We start from the raw sequence: 24106 nt of genomic DNA on the forward strand, positions 1-24106 counted from the left end.
TACCTTTCCCTGTTCACTCTAGTTTTCTTACAACTTACAACAGCAACCTCGTTTTCTATTTAAAAAAATAAAAAAAGTAGAAAGCATTTATTATTATAATTAAGTTTTCTGCCTTTCGGCAGGTCCTGGGACTCGTGAGGATTTTTCTATTTTAGATTTAGGGCTGGAAATGTTTCTTCCACGCTTCCCAATCTTCGTCTTCTTCTTTCAATTCCCAATACTTTCTCCTATTTTTCAAACCATCGATCAGTTGTGTTCTTCTTCTTCCTACTCCTCTCTTCCCTTCCATCCTTCCATCTATGGCGGTGTGAAGAAGACAATTTCTTCGCAAGATGTGTCCAATCCAATTGGTCTTTATACGAAGGATGGTGACTTAGAAGTGTCCTCTTCTCTCCTATCCATTTTAAAACATCTTCGTTTGTTATTCTCTCTGTCCATTTTATCGTCTCCATCTTTCTTCAACACCATATTTCGAAGCTCTCTAAATACTTTTCTAATTTCTGTAATATCAAAGCCTTTGAACCATACAGTCCACTGCTCCAGATATAGCACTTGACCAACTTCTTCCTAAGTCCAATATTGAGCCTGCTAATTAATAGTGATCTTCTCTTGTTGAATGCTTCTTAGCAATGGCAATTCTTAACCTGATCTATTTTGTGCAGTAAGCGTCTCTCGTCAAAATACTTCCCAGATACTCGATATAAGATCTACTCTGATTCGTAAGAGCGTGTTTCCAAGGGATATTCTCATGACTTTCGACTTTTCGATGTTCATTTCGATTCCATATAGTTCTCCAGCGTCAACAATTTTGTGAATCATATCCTGTATTTCTCCTTCGGTTTCGGATATTATAACCGTATCATCTGCATACCTGATCTTGTTAATGATCTGCCCTCCAATCTTGAAATCTCCACTTCCCATTAATGCTTCCTTCATTAAACATTCACTGTAAATGTTGAATAATTGGGGCGATATGCTACATCCTTGTCTGACTTCTCTTCCAATCTCCACACTATTGGTTTCTCCTTCATTCAAGCGCAGCTTCACTCGGTGTCCTATGTACAGGTTTTGAACGAGTCGTCGATCTCTCCAGTTGACTCCGATTTCTTTAAGTATTTTCAGAAGTTTAGTCCAATTGACTCGGTTGAAAGCTTTTTGCCAGTCGATGAAGCACAAACAACTCTTCCTTTACATCAAAATTATTTCTGATATAATTCTCATTAATCCAGTAGCATTTCTGGTGCATTCCCCCTTCTGGAATCCAAATCGATCTTCTTCTAAACTCTCATCTATCTTACTTTCCACCCGCCTATTCAGTATGTTTGCAATAATCTTTCTAGTGTAGAAAATCAGGCCAATGGTTCTGTGATCCCCGCACTTCTTTGCTTTCTTTGTGGCGGATCCAGGATATGATCAAGGGTGGGTCTAAACCATGGTTTGCCGCTTTATTCAGTGTAAAGCAGGATTGAATCCCATTTTATCCAGTGTATACCTGAGCGTCAAGGGGGGGGCTATAGCCCCTATAGTCCCCTTGGGTCCGCGCTTGTATATATATATATAATTTGTCTTTTTTCCTTTGTCCAATTTTGATGAAATCATTTGAAATGTTCAATACAAAATTTAGACAATCGTGGTAAAATAAAAATAAAAATCTGACGCATTTTGCAGTTTAGAAATTATTTCACAATTCATCTTATTTTAGTAGCGTGTGACCTTTTGATGGCAGACTGCCCTCCAGAAAATGTTGTCCTGGGGGCGAAATGAAAATATGAGAGAGCTGGTGAGAGCTGCTGCACTAGGGGGATACTTGCTAAAGGACATACTTGCAAAGAAATAGCGTGTAATTGCAATTTAGTTTATGATAGCTCCGGGGAAAGGAAGGGGCGGTTGACTATCTCATGATAGCTAATCCTCCAGGAAGTATACTTAGAAGAAACACTGCTTGGTGTAGTGCACGCCTCTTAGAGAAGCCCCCAATATTGAACCCAGTGGTCTATTGGATGTATTGAAAAAATGAATACAGGACGTGATTTATCTTATCAGTATGGAAGCATGAGCGAGCATCCATTGAAAATAAATGAATATAAGTTGGTGCCTATGAGTTCAGGGTTACTTCCTGTTTCGCAAAATGCCTTAAAGCTATGCAACGTTGCCAATTTTATCCATTCCTGTTTCGCAGAATCGCATGAAAAATTTTGATAGGATCTCAATATTAGAAACATGTGGTGAAATGAAGAAAACACCAACATTGTCACACAAGTGCAATCGTGATTTACTGCAACCATAACGAATTACAAACACGCAGACATATAAATAAAATAAAAACATGAAATGAACAATAATGACATGAACCTTACGTAATAAATTAAGTATACAGGTGAGATTCTTAATACCACTTTTTTTCATTAGATTGTAATTTCAACTGTCTGAATGAATGCAGTGAGATACTGCATTGAAGTATAGAATAAGCCCAACCTCGCCAAACCTAAACCTACTCTTAAGAATCCGAGTACGACTGTCTAAACGTCTCCACAATCTTCTCCGAAAAGTTAAATTGCTTGCTTCCAGCAGCCGCATTCTCGGACAGTGCTTGTTTCAAAAATAGAATGAATCTGTATGCCTATTTCCTATTAAACTTGAAATGCTAAACCTTGGCATGATTCGTGCTTTTATCGCTGTTATCAAATTTGCTTCTTTTTGCCATAAAACATTAATAAAAATATAATTAGTACAACGTAAGGAGTCAAATAACAATCCAATATTAAAAAAGTAAACTTTCAAATATTGCTGTATTAACGGGTGGAATGTTTCATTCAGGTCAACATAAATGTCCGCCAAATAGTCTAGGAAAACCTGTGCTTCAGGGATGTTGGGTGCATCATCTTGTATATATGGAAATGCATCAGGAATGTCTTCAAGAGGAGCGAGTGGAAGTGCATCTTCTCTCCTAACCTATTTCCTCATATCTTTATCAGCCTTGTAAAGTGGAGCCAATCCAATATCTTGCATTTTCTCCATATGGACTGGGTAAAATGAAACAAACAAACGTGTTTAGTGTAGCATTTCTTGCCGCCTATTGAAAGCCAGTCATAAATTCTTGCACACGAAATTGGAAGCAACAATCTTAAGCTTTTTTCTTGATTTGCTAAAGCATGAGTGTGTACAATGACTGAGTTTTGCTTTGCAATAAGCAGAAGAGGAGTTGAAAGGAATGTCTAAAATACTTTCCGTGCAATGTATGTAAGTATGAAAATAGACGTGGACAAATTTTAAATGTTCCATTGTCACTATCTTTTTGTTTCTTTCACTTTACGATGTGCTCGGGTCTACCCACCATCTTGACTTTCACAATAATATATATATATATATATATATATATATATATATATATATATATATATATATATATATATATATATATTGTTACAATTTGTATATGTGATTACAATGATACGATGGAATCAATTTCTCAACATCTAATACAGATCTTCTCATGAGAACCAGAGGAACGTAATTCCATTTTCGTAGGTTTACAGGCAAGAGGACAACAATATTATTTTCTTAGAAAGATATGTTTTTAATAAGACAGTAATTGAGCTGCATTACAACAGATGATCGACAAGGAGAACAGATGGCGTTCCGTTTCATTTACACCAAGTGATGCTATCAAAATTATGTCCAAACATGAAGAACACGAAAATCGCATTTTTGGAGTTACAATCCTCTGGTTCTGATGCCACGACCTACTTCTGGTGCTATACAGGCTTTCCACGAACGTATATAAAAAGTAAAATTTCTCTTTCTGTGAAACACGCATTGGATTATTTTTCTGTTCTTCGAAACACGGCAACGCTGAGCGTGAAAACCAGTTTGAACCCTTTTCTGCGAAACAGGAACACACGGGAGTTCAGTACGGCGCAATAAACAGGAAGCAGTTTACCCCTCAAAGATATTAATTGTATACAGTACAATAAATAAAGAAAGAAGTAAAAACAATGGGTGTCAAAGACAAGTTATACGTCTCCCGCTCCAAATAAGTTATTATTATTATTATTATTACTATTATTATTATTATTATTATTATTATTATTATTATTATTATTATTATTATTATTATTATTATTATTATTATTATTATTCCATTCCCTTATCTGTTCTCTGGTTCTTACTTACTGTTAGTATATAAGTTTCAACGTGATACAATTTGCCTCTGAAGTGATATCATTATATCTAAAATTATATGTACTGATATTTGTTTTTCTAACACTTTAAAATCCTATGATAATGCTCTTTAGTTGAAATGAGATGGACAATAAATACCAATTAGTGCTCATGAAATAATTGCTGTTACTGTAAGGTGGATGAAGATTATTCTTGAAAGAAGAATCGAGCATATAGGCAAAATCAGGTCAGCTGCCCCAACTGAGAAGCTTCCAATCTCCAAGGTCTCCGTTTTCACGTACGATATTTCTGTTTTGATATCACACAGCCTCTTCGCACCTCCCTCTGCTTCCTGCCACCATACCCTCTAGCACGTCCTTCATGTTACCATTACTTCTTACTCAATATCCCAACTATAGCGCTGCCAAAATGTCTTGAGCAGTGGCAAAAATGCGAACTAAAGCTCACACCCACACGTTGAGCCAATAAGGGTTCAGCTGTTGCTAAGCGAGAGCGCTTTAGCGAAAAGGAGTGGAATTCCTTCAGCCGATAGCAGCGCCTGGAACGGAAGACTAGGTGTCAAGTCAATGTGGTATATCTTTAGTTTCTCCACTTCTTCTTAATAATGTCTAAAATTGTTCTTTTCTCCTCCACCATTTCTAACACCCTCTCATTCGTTTCACGCTTGATCCAACTAATTCTCTCCATTCTTCTTTACAGACACATTTCGAAAGTTCCCAGTCTTTTTTCATCATTTTTGCATAATGTCCATGTTTGTGACAGTAGTATACTCCACACGAAGCATTTTATGTGTCTTTTTCGCAGCAGTATAAACAAATACATAAAAATAAATAGTAAACATAACATGTTTGAAAATAAAACATTGAAAAATGAAATGAAATCTTTGAGTTTTACGTCCCACGATTATGCCGGTTAGACTAAAGGAGACGGGGATGATGAGCGATGAATGAAATGGTGGAATGAAGAAAGTGGGAGAAAACAGGAGAACCCCGAGAAAACCCACGCACACGGGGTTTGTCCACCACAAAGTTCACTTGGCGGGGGCTGGGATCGAACCCGGGACCCCAAGCACCAGAGGTGAACGCTCTACCACTTTTTTATTTAAAAAAAAAACTTCCTGACTTATTTTATACTGCAACCACTTTTCAGGACTACTAGACACGACAGGGACACGAACACAGAAACATCGAGGACAGTGAAAATTCCACCCTTGCTACTACAGAGGGACTCGAACCCCCAATGGGCTTCACCTCACAATCATCAGCCTAATGCCTCAGACCGCTCGGCTACACCCACCGGCACCACTAAGCCACCGCGGCCCCTCAAAATAAAACATTGAAGAGCATGCGTTTGTAACTGAAGATTTTAACTCAGCGAAGTATTTTTCTTTTTAATTCGAAGTCTAACGGGACGCGAAAAATGTTTGAATTATCCAAATTTCGAAATATTCAAAATAAAATGTCTTGTTAAATATCTAACTGGACAAAATTACTGTACATAGGCCAATAATAATAATAATAATAATAATAATAATAATAATAATAATAATAATAATAATAATAATAATAATAATAATATGCAATATACTTTATCGTCATGGGAGTTAATACCGCAAAAAAAAATACTAGTACACAAATTAAGCCATACACACCCATGGAAAAATACAGTGCCATAAACACTGAATTAATATAAACTTATATAGACGAGTAACAACTTAATTATCTGTTCTCCCTTAAATAAGTTTGTGATCTTCGTTTGATTTGAATTGATTGTTTTTTATATTACCAGCAAAACCCTTAATGTCATTTATTGCGTGTAATGTGTTGAATAACATTTGGTTTACGTTCTATTTTCAACTATTTCGGAAGTTTTACATAAGGTTTTCTGTACTGTTTCATTACTTAATCGCCGATCTCGAGCTTTTGATCTTCATCATAATTAGATAGATTGTGCCACTCTTCTCTATGACTGTCTCTGGATAACTGAAAACCAGTTGTAACTGCGCTCTTCTGTTTGCAACCAGTCCAACATTAAACATTCTTGTACTGTACTACTTTCAAATTATCCAAACAGGAGATTCAAAACTTCGATTTTCTCACGGTTTTAAAACATTGTTTTCAATAAATTTTCAAGGAGAAGTGACTTTTGTTAAAGTTATCCAAGTTCCAATTAACGAGAATCCACTGTAATTCGCAAATGGAACATTTAACATGTACGTACTAGAACATAACTCAAACATTGAACTACCGTTCTTAATTTCGTTTAACGAAAGATTTTAGACCTATTCTTGAAACGAAGAATCGATTAAAAAGAAAAGAAAAGAAAGAAAGAAAGAAAGAAAAAGAAAAGAAAGATTTTTAATATTACTTTCCGTTTTTGTTCTATGGAAATCAATATTGGAATCGGAAATACAAGTAAATTTTAATCACTTCCGACTTTGGTACTGCAAGTGGTGGTGGTAATTCTCTTGGGACGCTGAACCGATTGCAAATAAATAGTGATGGGCACGAGCGAGTTTTCTTTCAAACTTGACTTGACTCGAAACAGACATCTTTGAGCTCGATTCGAGAACTCAGGTCGAAAAAAATCCTCCAACTCGACTCGAAACTTGGCTCGAGTTCTGATCGAGTTTCGAGTCGAATCGAGTCAAAACGAGGCAAACCCTGTGTGTAGTTTCAAGTAGTGTATTCAAGTATCCTTCATAGATAATATAATTATTATCAATGATACTACTGCTACTACAACTTATTATTATTATTATTATTATTATTATTATTATTATTATTATTATTATTATTACAACACCATGTCTGAACATGAAAGATATAGGCGGTCTGAATTTAAAAACAAACTAGTTGACTGCCGATCTCTTTAGTCATAACTTATAGGGCGCCTGCCCAACATATTCTGAACTCCTCGGCCCGGGTTTAGAGTTGTCAACGGCTCGAGTGGCTCGCCTCACAACTCATTCACTATCGAGCCGAACCGAGTTGTGAGTCGACTCAATAGCTCACCCAACCGAGCCGGCTCGAGCCCTCGGCTGAATTGAGCTGACCGAGCTGATGGCTCATCCCAACCGAGCCGGTGCGAGCCATCAACTCAATTGAGCCGAGTCGAACCGAGTCGATGGATTCGTTTCAACGAGCGGCTCGAGCTGTTGGCTCACCTAAACTGAGTCAGTGGCTCATCCCAACTGCTCATGATGTGCTTATTCCGTAAAACAATACGAAAACCCGATTTAGGGACATTTCAAAAATTGTATGGCTCCTGATCCACAAAATTCAATGTATTTCATAGAATGAAACATTTTTTGTATTCCCTGTATTTTGAGAACTACATACAGTGTAGCCAAAACAAAACGAACAATTTACTCAGTATGATGTGCTTATTCCGCAAGAAAACAAATGGAAACTCGAAATTTAAAGTGGTACATATTGAAGTCCTGTACTATGATACCAATGCTTATATTAAACAATTTCTAAAACTGAGTGGATGAGCCAAGATATCCCTCCCAAATTTTTAAAGGGGTGCATCAATGTACCCATGTCTTATGATAGGAAATGAACCCCTGTACATGACCATATAACCATATAAGGTAATAAGACATCATCAAAGGGGATAAATTGGGCCAAAAACCAAACACGTGGTACAACATATTGCTTATGTTTATATTTTGGCAATTTTTTACCCATAAAAGGGAACAAGGTGGACCACCCAAATTTATCATGATACATGTTGAGGTCATGTACTATGATACCGAATGCTTAAATTGGAAAATTTCCAAAATTTAACAGATGGGCCAAGGTACCCCTCCCAAAAATTTAAAGGGGTGTACAAATGTACCTATGTCTTACGATAGGGAATGGACGCCTGTATACGCCCATATAACCATATAATGTAATAGGACCTCATCAAAGGGGATAACTTAGGTCAAAACCAAACACTTGGTTGTACTAAAATGTGGCAATTTTTTACCCAGGAAAGGGAACGAGGTGGACCCTCAATACTAATAGAAGTACATACTACGGTCCTAAGCTACCCCACCCAATTTTTATATTTGGCATTTTCCAAAATTTAAGGAATGGGCCAAGGTACCCCTCCCAAAATTTTAAAGTTGTGCATTAATGTACCCATGTCTTATGATAGGGAATGGACCCCTGTATACGCCCATATAACTATATAGGGTAATAAGACCTCATCAAAGGGGATAAATTATGTCAAAACCCTCCGAAATTTGAATTTTTGGCAATTTTTTACCCATGAAAGGAAACGAGGTGGACCCACAATACTAATAGAGGTACATACTATGGTCCTGGGCTACCATACCAAATTTTTAGATTTGGCAATTTCCAAAATTTAAGGGTGGTGGTGCTATGTACCCCTGCCAAAATCTAGAGGGGGTGATCCTAAGTACCCCTAGGTCATTGACCTCAGGCCAACGTAATTGACCTTTGACCTATGACGTCACAAATGTCGAGGTCAAAGTCCAAAGTTAGATCAGGTGTCCCCAGTACTACTGACGGGCTGAAGGCCATGGATACCGGTAATGCCCAGAAATATGTATAAATAAATAAATAAATCGAGGGAGAGAAGGGGTAATTCGTAATCCCTACGGAACTATACACGTACTTACAATACCTAAGTATAGTTCTTTCTTCTTGATAAAGGTAGAAAACCATTATGAATCATAAACAGATATTCTCTTCCACTCTCAGGTATTTCAATTATCACATACCAGACGGATAGTGTCTGATATAGTCAATATGTTCAGTTGGTTAGCAAAGTTGTTACACAATTATTATTATTAAAAAAAAAGAGTAACGTTGCTTTGTTCAATGATTTGTTTTGAAGTTTGAGTTAGATAGAGTGATTTAGCGTTAGTGTAAATGCAACATAAACCATACAGGGTATTCGGGAAGAACACCAACGAACTTCAGAGTAGAGATGGGTAAAACCAGTTTCTATAAAAATCGGAAATCCGTTTGTAGAAAAACCTACGTGTCGGTTTTCTCCAAAATCGGTTTGATTTTTCACCGAAACTGGTTTTTGATATAAAACCGAAACCAGTTTTATGGAAAGTTTCCAAAAACGAATTTCGGTTTTTCTTAAAATCGAAAACCGAAAAACTGGATTTTCTGCCCACCTCTACTTCGGAGAATGATTCCTTACAAGAAAACTTGTCCAAAGTTACAGACCAACGTGTGCAGAAAAGTGCCATTCCAAGGGTACAGTCCGTCGAAAATTTGTCAGAACTACGCAGGAAGGGATAACTCAAGAACAAACGGTCGGAACAAAATTGGGTGAAATAGCATAGGGATTATTTTGAGCCATAGACTCCATGTAGAGTATGCACCGGTTTGAAGTTCCTAATTTTTATCATCGTTCGTTTGTAAAAGACTATACAATTTTTTTCTATACTTCAGGACACTCTGTCATCATCCCTGCTTCAGTCACTAGTTTATTGACGGAATCTACAACTCAAAATAATCACTAAGTCTTTTTACTCGATCTTGATCCACTCCTTCGTTCTCGAGGTATGATCCTTTATTTTGTTGTGCCAACACTTGTTCGATTGGTTTATATCTTACAAAATGTTACTATGTGCAGCAAATAGATTTAGTATATACTCTAGGTTTTGCAGAGGCAGCCTGAGCCGATCCCAAATTCAACGATATCTTTCCCATGTTACAAGATGGCAAAAGACAAAGACTTCAATAATAAAATGGCATAGTCAACAGAGCTGCCAAGCACACCACAAATTTTCGTATGGATAACATAATTTCTAATCGTATCAAAATGTGTAGTACCGTACCAGAGGCTTATCTAGAAAGTGAAAACTGGGAGACCCAGCCAGAAAACAGTTCATGAAAGGTATATCATGAGATTACTGTAAATTGCCAAAAATATATAAATACGTAATAGCTTAAATTATTTTTGTCACTAAAAAACTAGGGAGGCCTACGCCCCCCGACTGCGGGCTAGATCCGCCACTGTACCGTACGAAACAAAATGTTCAATTTCAAACTTCTAGTGCTATAAGTACTATAAACTTAGCTAGCAGTTCTGTTTCTTGCTATCTTAATGGCTGCCTTCGATTTGGAAGGACAATTTCGCATTCGGCGCTAGTGAGTGCTAGATACTTGGTGTAGCCACATTGGTCTATATATTTTTTTTCTCTTATTTTCGTTTGAGCAGACATTTTTCGAAGTTTGTCGCTGTTGTTTCAGAGCATCTTTTGTGTAATAAAACAACGTTAGATTTCTTGAATTTAGATTTGAAAAAAATCGCTTAAAATGCTAGGAATCCCCATATATAGTTTGACAAGACCAGCTTTATCTTAATCCTTAACCACGTAACATAAAAGTATGGTTTAAATTGTTCCGCTCACGGAGTGTGAGGAATTTTTCTTCTTGTTTTTACACACATTTTCTAATAATAGCTACCCTTCAGTAATGCATTCCTTTGCGAAACGTGCTGTCTGTGGCGAATGTTTCCCCAATGAATTGAAACCGCGTACAGGCTCAGTTCAACTAGAAGGAACAATTAAACACATCGAAGAGAAGCTTTTATGATTATATTCAATTCCAGAAAAGCTAATGAAGATAATAAAAGCCAGGTTCACAAATTAGGATGCAATCATTCGAATCCTCTTTTGTGATGTGCTTTGTTTATATTAGTATTGTGCAGGGGTTGATGGGGGGATGATGTTTATAGCTACTTTAAATGTACGTAACTACAGTATATGGACGCATATTTTCAACTAAATAAGTTTTATGGATGAAGAAAAATGCAGAATGATCACATACAAACAGTGTGTATCAGTTAAACCTGTGCGTTGGTAATAATGCAAATCACCCTGAGTGTTAGGAGTTTGTAGCAGATGACGAAGATTTGTATGCGGTTCGATATTTGCAATTCCTGAATGGACATTTTCCTGTCACTAGAGAATGTGTGGGATTTATGTGGACTGATAAAACATGCGTAATATGAACAATGGAACCATATATTTCGAGTGATCAGCTTAAGCCGTAAAAGGTTTGGCAGTCCACATTATTATGCTGGTCACAATGTAGTTTTCCATCTGGGTCATTTGAGAGGCTTCATTCGTTTTAAATGAGATATAACCATGTCATCATGTTAATATCCAATCAGAGAAATTGAGAAAATAGTTTAACAAGGTAGAATAATGCATATACCGAGCAATTTAATACATCTGAAAGAGAAATGTATGTAAAGATTATCATCATGTTTAGACCATATTCTATGTTAAGCAAATGTAATACATCTCCCTGTCTCTTATATAGATACATTCAGGGGCGGATAGGAATCATTAGGTGGGGGCGGACTCTTTTTCTCACAAAGGCCACTAGTTACGGGCAAAGTCAATAGAAATTTGTACGCTAATAGCGAACCTGGATAAGTATTACTGTACAAATTAAAACTGCAAAATTATAAAAGCACATTGGACAATTTTTGCACTCGCCTTCCTTCTGAAAAAAATTTATATTCTTCTAACTCTGAATCTCTTGTGTCATCAGCACAATCAGTCGTTTCTTTTCGGTTCTACTCGTAATCAGACTGATTTTCAAGAATTCCAACTTCCGTGAAAAGTCCAAGAAAAGACTTTTATAGAATCCTTTACTGATTTTTTTCAGGTGAGTAAGTTCATCGAAAGCCGTGTCTGGATGTTCTCTTTCTTGGTTGAAGTTACTCGGGTCCAAACAATGTAGAAAGTATCTTACTTGTTGAATCTGGAAGAAATACTCGAAATTACCGTATCCAATATTGTGTTGAATGCTTCGATGCAGTACTTGATTATTGGATCAGAAGCAGCTTCATTTTCACATTCATAGGGAAACATTCTCTTCCACCTCCTAAGGCGTGTTGATGACAGGCCAGTACAAACAAAAAAGTCACGTTTTAATTCTTCCAATTTACTATTAGCCCATTCTGCAAATTTTAACGCTGCATTCTTAAGAGATTCAAAATCAGCTCTCTGCTCTTTCAATACGGACAAAGTACTCTGTGCATTCGATACTACTACAATACACCAGCACCCTGTGTTTGGAGATAGTTTGACAGAGGGGTCGTCGCTTGAAATATTCTCAGAGACATTTGTACTGTGAGAATTGTTTCGAACTTGATCCTTAGGCTTTTCACCTAGCTTCTGGTTTGATATTTTCTGTAGAAGCAATTTTCTTCATTGTTATGGTCAACTTTATGTAAAAAGCACTTTCTGGGTTCGAAAACCGACCTAACTTTTTCTAAAAAGCAGAGTGTTTTCCACCACCGTGTTTCCTGCCAGCCCAATATAAAGTATACATATTTTTTTTCAGATGGTACTATGACAGGTTATTACATATTTCAAATCTAAATAAATGTAAAACGTAAAGGGCATGGGTGGGTAACAAGGGCGCCGATCCTGGGTGGCCCGAGGGGGCCCGGGCCCCCCAAATCTCATGTCGGTCCCCTTATTGTTTTTAAGAATATATAATATTTGGCATAATCTGAATGCAATTTGTCTTAAAATTCTCATATATGCCTTCTGCATCTGAATGGGCCCCCCAAATTTACAGAGAAATCGGCGCCCTTGGTGGGTAAGTATAGCGAAATAGCCCCAGATGAATCTTGGGACGACAAGTGGGTGGTAACTACCCCCAAGGTACATTAATCTCTCACGTTTCAAACCTCAACTCTAATTGGTTTGTGAGAAATGGCGCAAAATCCGAAAATTGGGATTAATTTATTTCTCAAGAATGGCTCGATCGAGTTTGTTCAAACTTGGATGTATTTATAAGTGTATACAAGGGCTTTCTCTGAAAAAATAACAGCTCCTCCGACCATTTCCCCTCCCTAAAAAATTCGATTCAATATTTTGAGCCCCTTTATGACCTATGATGGCCTGCGAGCACAATTGTGAAAAAATAAATTTTAGGTGTTGTTTTAAACCGCACAATCACACACACACACACACACACACACACACATATATATATATATATATATATATATATATATATATATATATATATATATATATATATATATATATATATATATATATATATATATATTCAAAATTGTATCTCGGATACGCCATGGTCAAAATTAGCCAAAACCAACAATACCGCACCTATAAGGGGACAATTGAAAAAAAAGCTATTGCTGTAGTTTTTGCATATTTGCTACGTGAATTAAAGAGAAATCACTGATGGTGATTTCTGAGGCTCCATTTGAGGGCCTGTGCCGCCCGGGATATAGTGAAACTGTTGATATTTAACAATTTATTTGGGTATGAACACCCTTGTCACTGTAAAACAAACACGAAACAATGAATTTTTGTGATTGTATGAATTTGTCGCGAGAAAAGGAGTACTTACAGCCAGGAGCGTCTGTTGCTATTTTCTTGGGGGCAAGACTCCCATCTATATAAGAATTTTAGTTTTATATTAGTAAATTAGTAGTCAATGGATTAAAACAAAGACCCTTTAAAACTTATATTGAAGACGAAGATTATGATGTTCCCATGCCTGCATTTAAAAGCAAAAATCACAATTGTCCACTGAAGAAGCAAATGATACAGATCTGTTACAAGAATTCGTTGGGCAGTGGAAGCTACACATGGAATGCTGAAAGAAAAGTATCTCCTGTTGGATGAAATATTTGACAATGAAATGATACCTAGTATCGGCCCGTATTATAGAATTGCTAATTCTCTACAAAATAAATTCTCCATACGTGTGACACCAAATGAAAACGACTCCGCAATCACGAAATCTGCGAAAATTTCAGGAAACGAAAATACCTTTGCAGCCTTTGTTGAACAGAAGAAATTTCGAACAAAAGAACTTCTGTTTACATCTATTTATTCACAGAATCCTTAGGATTTTCCTCGAATGACCGAAAAATATTTGAAAGGATTGTTTTGTGGATCCTTCCAATATAAACATTCAATACGATATTTGGCTGAAATGTTGGATGAAAGAGGTGATATTAATATGCAGTATGTTAAAGGTAACGACAAGATATTTAAAAAGACAGTGCATTCAAGACATCTCAAAGCTAGACATACAAATGCTTCATCTAAAACCAAATATAGAAGGTTACAAACAGTGGCGTAACAGTGGCCTTTGGCGCCCCTAAACAAAATCTCTAGTGGCGCCCTCCTCACCCATCGGATAGTCACCATTCTTGATCATGTATAACTTACGCGTACGCGCAGAAACGGCCATAAACCGAAAATTATCAGTGGTAGGGTATTGGCCGTTTTTCTTTTTATATCGTTGTAGTATGTCGTTTAAAAGTAATCTGGACAGAGTGCCCTCTTCATTAAAAATATAGGGGAGAGTGGGGTAAAACCGGGACCCTAAGGCTTAAAGACCTCCAAAAATCACCGCTTTTACCGCAAAGAAACAAAATTTTGCAAAAGTATACACTACTTATCTGTTAATGCAGCCACAGTATTAAAAACGTGATTTAATTATTTTTATAATTGTAGGTACTGTTTTTGTAAAAGCAGCCATTTTGCTCGGTATTGCCCCACTAGTGGGGTAAAATCGGGTAGACATGGTATTGTTATGGGAAAATAATAATGTTAAAGGTTTCCACAATTTTTTTTTCTTTCTTGTTTGTTTGTTTGACATAAGGTAACTATTGTTGTAAAATATAGGAATAAGTCTAAAGTAACACATCTTGATGAGCTGTTAAATTTAATTGTCTTTGCCTTTACTTTTTTTGCTTTAATAGAAGGCCTATTGACGCAAGTCACAAGTAAAATAGTAATCTTCCTCTTCGGACCCAGAGCAGCTTTCATGGGTCCAACAACGACATTGGATGCATTGGATCCATCCCTCACCACCCTTGGAGTCCAAGTAAAGCTCATTGCAGTAAATGCACGCAGTAGTGTCATCCTCTTCACTGGAGTCATTCCCCATTTGCTCCTTCGGTTTCTCTTCTTTTGGATGCTTATTTTCTGTCTGTTGTTCTTTTTTGGCATCTTTAACAAGTTGCCTTTTCTTTGATTCGTTTATTTGTCTTCTCTCCATCTTTGCTCTTCCTTCCTTCATTTTCTTTTTCTTTTCTTTTAATGCTGTCTGAAGTTGATGCTTGTATGGGGAGCCCGCCAAAATGACCGTTTTTCATTTTCTCTTGTCCTCTTTCGGCTGCGTCTTTCTCTCAGTGTATGGGAGAGGCATCAGTTCGGAGGGTGAAATACTGAATGATGCTTTGGGAACATGTTTACAGTTAGGCGTCAACGACTTAGAACAGCAGGGTAAATTGAGAGGTTCGGGTTCAGAAAGTGTTGATTTGGTAGTGTTGACACAATAGGAACACTTGATGTAGGACCTTTAGGGACTCTTACTGCTAAATCTTCCTTGTTTGTTGAGTCTTGACGCTGGCTTTGAGGATTCCTTGGACCTTCCACTGCGGTTTCTTCCGTTCTTGGTTCAAATCCCGCTGGGGGGCTTCACACCTCGGATACAAACCCGAGTAGTGGCTGAGTTGTCACTTTAAGCAGTAGAACCTCCGTCCCTAACAGGACAGGATGTACTAGGCATGTGCTATTTAGGTGTCCCAGCTACTTTTTAGGTACCCGACACTTGGCACATATGATATTCATGTGCTAAGTATGTACTTCAGCTAAGGGGCCGCGGTGGCTCAGTGGTAGAGCGTTTACCTCTGGTGCTTGGGGTCCCGGGTTCGATCCCACCCCTCACCAAGTGAACTTTGTGGTGGACAAACACTATGTGCGTGGGTTTTCTCGGGGTTATCCCGTTTCCTCCCACTTTCTTCGTTCCACCGTTTCATTCATTACTCATCATCGCCGACTCCTTTAGCCCAACCGGCACAACCGTGGAACGTAAAACTCAAAGATTTCACTTCATTTTTTGTACTTCAGCTACATACAGTTTTAGGTACTTGTTACACTTAATTGAATTGATATTTGCAACTATGTACTACAAATATAGCATTTATATACCTGGCTCAGTTTCGCACTCTAACAGTCATTTGTTTTTATGTCGTCACTTGGGGCATATATCTGTCATTTTCTAGGTACGTCCTTTAAGAACATACTGTTTTAGATACTCTAACAGCATAAGATGTGCTAGGCATGCTACATTTAGGTGTTCTAAATTCATCTCCCACATTTGATGCATTTGCTGCTTCTTTTTCTAAGCGATTGTGTACTAGAAGCAACAAACGCATCAAATTTATTTGATGGCAACTGTCGCCGATCATTTGAAAGTGCATGTGGAAGAACCATGAAATAAAGTAAATAGGCACTTGTTATTTTGTTATAAAATTACATGGCGAGTAGATTTTATCTTATTCCAAACGGTTATCGTCAAACGTATGCGGTTAAAGAAGGATTCTGATTAGCAAAATTCAAAAGTCCTCAACAATTTATCCTTCTACAAGCGACATTATCTTCATCGCCTCCGTGCCAAGTCGGTAGAGTACGCGGCTGTAATCCAAAGGTTGGTGGTTCGCGCCCACCTCGGGTACTTGCTTTTTTAAAGTGTTTTACGCATATAGGCGATTTAACATATCTTGGGGGTGTAATTTTGAGGTTCGTTGACGCTTACGGCATGGGGAACATACTAGGCACGTTCCCCAGGTGCATGTCAGGCATGTGCTGAGGGGCGGACATATACTGTGACTATCATTTGCCATCCATGTGATTTCTCTCTCAGAGTTACATAAGGCACATACTGGACACATACCCATGTACCTGAGGAAACATGATAGGCATATGCCTGCTATATGATTGTGCTGTTAGGGGTCTCATATATCCACAGTGCTGACATAGAACCTAAAAGTGGAACCAACAAACCCACCAATTCACAAGAGCGGAAAAAATGCAAGATTATTATTGTGAAATATTATTATTGTATGATATTAAACATTAATATAACACAATAAGAATATTTTACAATAATAATTAGGCTTATATACAATAATAATATTTTCTATTATTGTTTAATATATCTTGTTTCGTAACCTTTTGTATTGTAAACAAATATGGTCAAATAAAAGTATTTTGGCCTATATGGACTTTCTATGTTTTAAAAATCCAAGGGCCAAAACCGGGTAGTACTCGGTTTTGCCCCGCACGTATAGTTTTCATCACACATTGCGTCATTTGACTATACAAAACGCTACAGACAATTACTTAGAATGATATTGAAGGTAATTAAATGTTGTACAAAAACAGCTACATACCTTTACTCTTGCAGGAACAGGAATACGTCTAATTTTCTACAAATATTGTAAGCAAAGCCCACTCAAACTGATTTTTTTTTACAGCAACAGAAGCAGCGAGTCTGTTGCATTCTGGTAATAGCCACTGCTCCTTCGTCAAGGTGCAACGTAGTTCGTCCGTTGTCGGCACGATCGCAGCGCATACAGAGGCTAGAAGGGGGGTGCCCGGTTTGCACCCGACTTCCCGCTTTTACCCCACTCTCCCCTATTTATGTAAAATTCGGACTATTTTGCAGTGGTAACGTAAATAAAGAGTAATGTATCAACCAGTATTACCATAAGGATTCCAAATGAATATATATATAGTATGTTGCGATTTTACATAATTATAAAATAAATAATAAACCTTGTGAAACCGCTTATCAGCATTTTTTTCTATTTTCGTTTTTTTTTTAAATCTACGAATTGTATACAAAACAAATTTATTTCTCATTTTCCCTTCTGCAAATTCTTTTACCAGATCAGAGATGTCCAATTCATGAGCTCTTTTTTGCTCAATACTCAGCATGACCACACCTCAAAGACGTTCCTTGGTCATACTGTTTCTAAGATATTTCTTGATTAATTTGAACTTAGAGAATGATCGCTCAGCAGTTGCAACTGTAACTGTAACTTACATATAAACAAAGCGCAGCCATCAGATTTGGAAATGCTGAGCTGAGGTCAGATTTGTTAATAAAATGAACAATCTCTTCATGGGTTGAAAGATTTGAAAGTTTGTCTTGAAAAGTGACTCTAAAAGTCAACACTTCTTGTAGAAAGTCACTGGATAAATCGTCTGAATACAGAAGCGCAAAGTCATAAGACTGCTTGGTGACCCATTCTTTAGAAGTGGTTCATAACATTGACGGGCATAAGAACGAAAATCTTTCACAGAGTTCCGTCATTCTTCGAAGTGTACCTTTATGTTTACTATTACGGAATCGAGGATACGCAATAGCACTTTGATCTCGGATTCTTTGCCAGAGTCAGTAAATCGCGTTTATGCCAAGTCATCAAAAAAAATTTTCGGCACTGACTTTCTCCTTTAAAACTTATCTAAAACATCAAATTTGTGCGCACAAACACTGACTTCCTCGAATACTTAAAGCAAATTCTTTCTAAAATCATGCACCACTATACAGCATTTTTTTTTTTTTCAGTTTTCATTGACACTGACAAACGCAATACTAGGGCTCTACAGCTTCTTCTTTGACACAACATTAATGATTCTTAGAACTTTTCCCCGCAACCTAAGCATTACCACGAAATCGAACCTTTCCATTTTTCGTTTATAACGAGCTGCTTCAGTCGGTTGTTTTTTTTTTTCTGTTCAAGTAAGGCAGATGACATTAATACAGGGTTATTCAAAAATAAAGAACAGATTTCAAACATTTATTTCTTCCAAACTACAAAAGATAGAAACATGATTCGAACGTTACTTGATTAAGAAAAGTTTACAATTTATTGTTAGTAATTATGGTGTGCATTCAATATGAGCACCGTGTGTTACACGACAAATGTCAAAACTGTGGCTAATGCAAAATTCGTACCTTTTGTTGTGGTCGTCAGGATGCAATGCTTGCAATAACTGCAGTTTGTATGGCTTCATGTGCAGACGAAGTTTTAGAACTCGCCATACCGTTGGTTGAGGAATGTTAAGTTCTTTGCTTGCTCGTGATGTGGATTTCTTTGGGCTCCTTTCGTAAAGTGTACGAATACGCTCTACATTCTCGTTCGATGTGCGTGGACGTCCCGTGCTTTTCCCTTTGCAGATGCAACGATCTTCTACGAATTTTCGATGACACTCGTAAATTTGCTTATGATGCGGTGGTTGTTTATTAAATTAACGGCAAAATGCTCGCTGAACTGCAACAATGGACTTAAGTTTTGCCAAAATACTTCACACTAGCACACAAAATACTTCTTCTGTGGTGACGCCGCTATTTCACTACAGACAAACAACAGACAACAGCGCCAATGCGGCCGTGATTGGAACTTCTATCCTGGCTGTTTAAATTGTAAACTTTTCTTAATCAAGTAACGTTCGAAATCGAATCATGTTTCTATCTTTTGTAGTTTGGAAGAAATAAATGTTTGAAATCTGTTCTTTCTTTTTGAATAACCCTGTACATTTCATAACATCCGCATACCTCTATCTTAGTGCGAGCACAGCATTATGACTTGAATCTGAGTGTGTTTGAGAGAGTTTCTTCAGTGTTTATTTACTGGGGATGTATCTTTGGGAATACAGTCTTGTAAAGCCTTCTGGCGTTTCCCGCTGCTACCAAAGCAGTTACATATATCTTGTAGAATGGCAAAGAAATTAACAGCTTCTATGTTAACTTCTGCAGCTTCGGATAACACGAGGTTCAGATCATGTGCTGTGCAGTGAACATATATGGCATTCTTGGCATGTTTTTGAACCCGGTTTGCAAGCCGGAAGTACTACGTCTCATTATTGCTGCTCCATCGTGACCTTACCCTCTGTACTTCTTAATGTCAATCTCATTTTTTAATGGGACTTTATTATTAAATTTTCTTAATTTTCTACACAGTGTACGTCCATATAATAAAATCCAAGGAAGATTTCTACAATTTCGAACTGTGGGAAATGAAGAAAAGGCGTATTTTTGACGCCCCTTTCCCATATCTAATCCTGGCTTATATTTTACATTACAGTAATAGAAAATATGTTCGTAAATTTATTTTGGGTCCTCGTTTGGACGTCCCCTGACCTTGGTGCCCCGGACAGTTGCCTGGTTTGCCCGACCCTTGGTTCTGTGTAGCCACGCTATCTGGCAATTGTGATGTGACTCATAAACATGGCAACACTTTTTAGCTCGTTTTAATCCAGATCTTATAGATCATAGAATTTGTCATTATCGCTAAGAGCGTGTAGCGCAGGGGAATTTTATTTAAAGTTAGTAAGCTCAGAACATATAATATAGAATTGATATCGTATTAATACAAGAGGATTAATTTCTTAATCACACAGTGCTATAACCTCGACGAGTTTACAGTAATGCCAATAATTTAATACACAAATGTAATAAACTTCGAGCGAAGTGAGCAGGAATTTTTATTCTTGCCATGTTCGAAAATGAAGACCGCGCATAAACTTGGGGCTCCATTTATATAATTTGCTTCTTTTATTAAAAATCTGGAGCGCCCTCCAATATACCGAAAGACCCTGCGACCGTAAGCAATGCCTACCCTGACTACCCTATCGCTACGCCACTGGTTACAAAAGTATCATTTGGTATTGTTGCGACTGTGCAAATGTTTTGCGAACAATTGGCTCCTGCTCCCATGTTGCAGCCATTATTACCTAAGTTATGGGAAATATTTATCGAGGATCCCAAAATCAGCACAAATATTAAGCAAAATATTCGATTACGACAACATCTGTGTGGTCATAAATGAAAACAGTGACAAGAACTGAAGTACGTACTATAATGTTCCTTTCATCCTTATTTGTTTCACACATTGAAATACTTGTACTTCTTACATGTAAATTACTTTCCGTTTGCAATATATTTTCTTTCATTTCATGGATGAAATGTACTTTTTATTCAAATGTTGCAGTTTTCCACTACTCTACTTCTTATCCCCAACCGACCCACCCCTCTCATGTCCTATGGGAGACACTACAACAAAGGTTACATTACATGATGTTGTTGTTGATGGTCATTCTCTTTCCAGCTGAGGTTATTTCACTTTGATTGGACACTGTAGATATAGGTGACATTATTTTTTTATATGAACATTCACACTGAAACTTCAGGCATCCTCAAATGGGATACTTACGGGGGTCTAATGGAAATTTTAATTTCATGATCAGGCTGATTAATTCATATGAAGTAAACACCAATATTAAAAGTTTCACTTTGGCTCAAAATACAGATGGGGACGCCACAGGCCATCAAATGGGGCCTCAGTGAGTGTGGCGCTTTTCATGTGTGATATTTCATTCATTCATGTAGCAAATATGCTAAAGCTACATCAATAGCTGTTCTTTTTTGTAATTGCCCGCTTATAGGTGTGATACTACATTGTTTGTATTGTGTATTTTCACATTCCGATTGGCGAGAAAGCAAATTAAAAGTTGAGCTTCGAGAAAATCAAGAAGATCGTAATTTTCCTCATTTCCGATTTTTTTATTGTCCGTCATTTTAGGGGAAACGAAGATTTAGGCAAAACAAGGATCTTTATTTTACCTAAAATGGCGGACACAAGTCTTGTCATGTATGTATCATAACTGTGAGGTAATTGGTTAGGCGAAATGAGGATTAGGCTAAACGATGCAAGACAGGATCCATTTTACAGTACTTATAAAAGTGAATGTACGATTTCTTAATGACAAAATCTCATAGATGATGTAAACCTAATAAAATACGAGGTAGTTTCTAAAAGTGCATGATATTGGTCACTAATAAAATAAGACTATGATAAGTTTTCCTATTGCGGAAGAAATTCTCCTTCACTGAGTTTTGTTGTACACACACTATTTACAAGATATTTTTGTTCTAAATAGCATTTTTGCGAAACTTTTAGTAACTCTCAAAGCCAACTTCGATGACCCATAATTTGGCAACCAGAGATTTGCGAATATGATAAGAGCATTTATATCAACGCTTGAAAATACACAAATCATTACACAATATACTCCAATAATAAATATGTTTTAAATGTTAATCATATCATATCAAACCCTTCGCATGCCTGTTGTGACGCGGAAGAATTCTGATAACTTCTAGGGGAAATTAAGAAAAAAATAAAGCACAAATTTACGAAACGAGACAAAAAAATATTATTTCTCGTCTTGGCTAATGTTTTCTCTCGAGAATTGTTTTTGTCTCGTCTCATCTCGTGGACAACTGGTACAGACCAAGTGGTAAAATCATACAATTTTTAGGGTGAAAAGGTAATAATGGTCATGTTAATAATAAGGTATTTGTCATTCAACAGTTTACAAATACCAGATACAGTATTTTGATTTAAATATCGCCTTCAGAGACATGAACATGGCTTTAGAAAGTCAACAAAGCCCAATCATAAGGGCGTTAGTAGCGCAAGCTTCTCTGTGGAGATTGTATAGTCAACGCCATGAAGCAGCTGAAAAGAGTAATAAATTCATTGCATGAGCCTTAGAAATGTTGATAAAACCATGTAGCTACCGGAAAAAATAAACTACATTGAAATAATTGTAATATAAAATATTTTAACGTCCATTATTTTATAAATGGCCGTGATGGCTTAGTGGTAGAACGTTCAACTTCGCATTCAACGATGCGCGTGGGGTCCGGGTTCGTTCCAATCCCGCTCCAAGTGAACCTTGTGGGACAAACACCATGTGCGTGGCTTTTCTCAGGCCTTTCCCGTTTCTTCCCACTTCTTTCCTTCCCCGTTTCATTCCACTGTTATCATCCATCTCGTAATTGCCGTCTCCTTAACATCGGTGTATAATCCCTGAACGTTAAATTCAATAAATAAGTAAATAAAGTAAAATGAACGTATTCAAAAAGAAAACTCTCTGAAGTTACTTCGTACAATATATTGAAGTATTGTCAATAAGCTTTAAATTTCTAAGTTCCTTAGGATGATAGAGACATTTCAACTAGAAATTCGTTTAGCTTTTATTGTTTGTAACATATATCAAGGAAGAAAAGTAGCATCATGAATCATGCGTGTCATGTCTTGTTAAGAAGAAAAAATAGTAATTATTATTATTATTATTATTATTATTATTATTATTATTATTATTATTATTATTATTATTATTATTACTATTATTATTATCAGGGCCCGGATCTTGTTGACCTAAAATTTTCTAAAAAGTGACCTATAAAATGACACTAAAATTTCTGTAAAATGACCCTAAAATTCACAAAAATTGACTTTAAAATTTGCGTTTTTTTAAAAAAAAGTTTACTTTGTTAAACCGACATTTTTTCAATATCTATTGGATTTTAATTACCATTTGTCACTCATTTTCAAAAGTTTTGTTTCAGTTAGTTACAGTCCATTGTATGATATTATACATAAAGTGCCAATTCACTCCCGAATTGAAACTAGGAAGCACACTTAAAGAATAGAATTTCGCAAGTGTAGACTGTATACACGAGAATAATAGAAAAAACCCTGTTTGAAATCTTTGTACGTCTTCTAATTCATTTTTAGTTACTCACGTGATCACATCCTTTGTGGTCAACAACCCAAAATCATCTCTTTGGCCACCTAGCAACCCCCTACCCCTCGTCAACCAGCTACAGCTTAGTGTTCATTAGGTTTTTAGGAATGCAGTTTTCCATCTGGATAGTCAGAAAGCAGGAAAAGAGATAAACTATTTTGTATTTTTCGAATTTGTAAACATTTGAAAATTTCCATATGTAGATGAAAAAAGACTAAAAAAGACCATAAGTGACCTGAAAGTTACCTTAAAATATTAAAAAATGACCTAAAACTTCAAAACTTCAAAAAGTGACCAAAAGTTGACCCTAAAAAAATATACCTTTAGAACCTTGAGTTGACGGATAACGTTTTTATTTGAACACGCCTCGTCCTATGCGTAACAGTAAAAAGTTGACTTGTCAACAAGATCCGGGCCCTGATTATTATTATTATTATTATTAGTAGTAGTAGTAGTAGTAGTAGTGGTGGTAGTAGTAGTAGTAGTAGT

At 36.8% G+C, this 24106-nt stretch overlaps 1 protein-coding gene across 1 annotated transcript in view; it reads left to right on the forward strand.

Annotated features, from left to right (window-relative positions):
- The window catches only part of LOC145688043 (prolyl 3-hydroxylase 2-like), a 162230-nt gene that overhangs the window by 25248 nt on the left and 112876 nt on the right, over nucleotides 1–24106 (forward strand). The window lies entirely within an intron of this gene.

This window comes from Thermobia domestica, chromosome 6 (assembly GCF_964235325.1).
Source record: "Thermobia domestica chromosome 6, izTheDome1.hap1.1, whole genome shotgun sequence".
Taxonomy (NCBI): domain Eukaryota; kingdom Metazoa; phylum Arthropoda; class Insecta; order Zygentoma; family Lepismatidae; genus Thermobia; species Thermobia domestica.